The sequence below is a fragment of the Toxorhynchites rutilus genome, chromosome 3 (genome assembly GCF_029784135.1).
Source record: "Toxorhynchites rutilus septentrionalis strain SRP chromosome 3, ASM2978413v1, whole genome shotgun sequence".
Lineage (NCBI taxonomy): Eukaryota > Metazoa > Arthropoda > Insecta > Diptera > Culicidae > Toxorhynchites > Toxorhynchites rutilus.
The window spans coordinates 102,134,405-102,137,906 of record NC_073746.1 but is presented as its reverse complement, the minus strand read 5'-3'; positions in this window follow the sequence as shown (position 1 = coordinate 102,137,906).

The following is a 3,502-nucleotide window of genomic DNA, read 5'->3' as shown; positions in this document are numbered from 1 at the left end:
TCAGTGTTGCGCGGTATCAAAAAATTTTTTTTTTATGTTTCCAAAGAGTGGTTAGGTAAGGGAGTAAAAAGTGCCCCCAAACCAAATCACTAGCTGTATGGCAAATATTGTAAAGGATGTTAAATAAGAAATTTTGGTGGTTTATTTGAACCCCTATGTGGTTTGACGTAGGATCTATAGTGAAAAACGTACTTTTTCGTTTATTTCACGCCATCCTCAATAGATCTGAGATAAAAATTTGAAAAAAATACTGAATGTACATCCTACCATGGTGTATCAAGAAAAATTATCAAAAAAAATTTCATCAAAAATTTTTGTACTAAAAAAATATTAAAATTTTGAAAATTTTTTTTTTGGATTTAGAGATTCAGTACTACTCTAATTCATATTCAAATGTACTCTTACGGCTTTTCTAGATTTATAAATATCTTCAAACTGTTTTTTTTTTCAAATATCTAATACTAAAAATAAAATGAAAAAAAATACACAGTACAAAAAAATGTTATAGATTTTCTGGCATTTCGAAATTTTGAAAAAAAAAATATAACTTTGAGACCCACTCCTGCTCAAATTTTTATTTAAATGCGTTCGTATGTGTCTTTTTTCTACATGTGGCGTAATTTTTCCTGAATTTTTAAGAGCATTGTGTGACACAAAATAATTTTCTTCATCGTCTGCATTATTATTTTTATTTTTTTGAAATCGATTATTTTATTGTATTCGTGGTTTTCAATTGAAAGATTAAAATAAAAAAACAAATCGAATTTGTGGTCTCAAAGTTATATTTTTTTTCAAAATTTCGAAATGCCAGAAAATCTATAACATTTTTTTGTACTGTGTATTTTTCTTTTTTATTATTTTATTTTTATTATTAGATATTTAAAAAAAAACAGCTTGACGATATTTATCAATCTAGAAAAGCCGTAAGAGCACATTTAAATATGAATTAGAGTAGTATTGAATCTCTAAATCCCAAAAAAAAATTTTCAAATTTTCATAATTTTTTTTTAATACTAAAATTTTTGATGAATTATTTTTTTGATAATTTTTCTTGATACACCGTGGTAAGATGCACATTCAGTATTTTTTTCAAATTTTTATCTCGGATCTATTGAGGATGGCGTGAAATGCACGAAAAAGTACGTTTTTCACTATAGATCCTACGTCAAACCACATAGGGGTTCAAATAAACCACCAAAATTTCTTATTTAACATCCTTTACAATATTTGCCATACAGCTAGTGATTTGGTTTGGGGGCACTTTTTACTCCCTTACCTAACCACTCTTTGGAAACATAAAAAAAAAATTTTTTGATACCGCGCAACACTGAAAAAAATCTGAAAAAAATCACACATATCTAGAAAAGCCGTAGAAACACATTAAAATATGAATTAGAGTAGTACTGAATCTCTAAATCCCAAAAAAAAAATTTTCAAGATTTCATTATTTTTTTTAGTACTAAAATTTTTGATGAAATTTTTTTTTGATAATTTTTTTTGATACATCGTAGTAAGATGCACATTCAGTATTTTTTTCAAATTTTTATCTCGGATCTTTTGAGGATGGCGTGAAATTAACGAAAAGTACGTTTTTCACTATAGATCCTACGTCAAACCACATAGGGGTTCAAATAAACCACCAAAATTTCTTATTTAATATCCTTTACTATATTTGCCATACAGCTAGTGATTTGGTTTGGGGGCACTTTTTACTCCCTTACCCGGCCAGGCCCTTTGTGTTTCATTTGTATGGCAGCTCCCCCTTAGAGAGGGGGAGGAGTCTCTACTCACCATAGAAACGTTTCTTACCCCCTAAAACCTTCACATGCCAAATTTGGCTCCATTTGCTTGATTAGTTCTTGAGTTATGCAGAAATTTGTGTGTCGTTTGTATGGCTGAAACCCCTTCCCCTCCCCTTAGAGAAGCGGGAGGAGTGTCTAACCACCATAGAAACATTTATTGCACACCAAAGCCTCCACATGCCAAATTTAGTTTCGTCTGCTTGATTAATTCTCGAATAATGCAGAAATTTGTGTTTCATTTGTATGGCAGTCTCGAATTATCATAAAAACCTTAAGAAACCATAAGAAACTCCGTTATTTTTTTTATGACAATTTAAACAATTTCCTATATTTCATCCTCTGGCCAACATTTTGAATTTTTTTTAACCCTTTCTAAAAGTAGTCTAATTCATTTTTCAATATTTCAAGTATGCAAAGTTCCTTAAAAGACCCATTTGCGGTGTTTACACCCACAACGTTTCATTGGTATCTGAGATAGTGCTGCCAACGACCAGTCGAGTTGTCATAAAATTCGTCTACTGTACTCGCAGCTTGCATATATTTGTAAAACCGAGTTCGCCCGGCACCGTGTAAGGGAAACACATTTTGGTGTGAACAAAAATACTTCCGACTTGCATGTATTTACAATGCCGAGTTCCCCAGCCTCAATGATTTTGAAGTCTGTATTAGGGAAACACATTTCAAGTTGTGTGAACTTAATAGGTATGTGTCCAGAAGTTGGTCATCGCACACCACTTACCAACTTGATAGGACAATTGTTTGTTCGGTCCCACGACATGTTATTTGTTCTCGGTTTAAACTGTGCCAGTTCTTTCGACTGTCCCCGAGAATAGTAGTGCACGTCGTGAAAGTAAATTTGTCTAGATACTTGTTGCATGTGTAAATTATTAATTAAGTGTTGATTTGTTGTAGGTTTAAATATATTTAGTTAAATAAATAAATTAAGAGTTTGTGGTTTAAAATAAAACATTAAGAACATTATACTAAAAATACACCAGTCAGTATGGTAAAATCTGGTTAAAACAATAATCTTACCTTAACATACAGTTACAATAATAGATTTAAAAATAAAACAAAAGAACAGTGGACATCCATATAAAATAAACACGTTAAAAAAGATGATTGATTAAAAACTAGTTCAAAGGTCAATAAATAAAATGGTGACTTCACATGTACTAATGATACCTGTTGGTCAGGTCCGACCAACGGGCCTTTATGTGTTGGCTCATTCCTACAGACTCGCCCGGGAACGTTTTACAAGGTCACATAGAAGGAGGCCCTGACGAGGGACAATAAACTAGGTTATTGACCAACAAAGACACCTTCAGTATTCCAAACAGAATTGGCAGATCTACCCGCGCCGAGCACGAAGACGACCCACAAAACTGCAAGTACAGTGTTGTCACCCATAGAACCTTTCTCACATACACCCACAAATAAAAAACTATCTAAATAAATAACGATTCTAACTACATTCTGTATTATACACTACCACGGCAAACAGTCCTTAATTAGTCTTTTTCGCTTTGTATCATCCGTCATTCGGGTTCGAAAGGAACCACAAGGCCTCGCTCGGAGACAGTGATCAGAAAAACTAGCTTAGAGGCCTTTGAGCCTAAGTTAGTGGGACTCGAGTTGGTAAGAACACGACTTGTAGACTCGTGTTTTCTCACTGCGAGTTCCAGCTTACTGACTGTTCT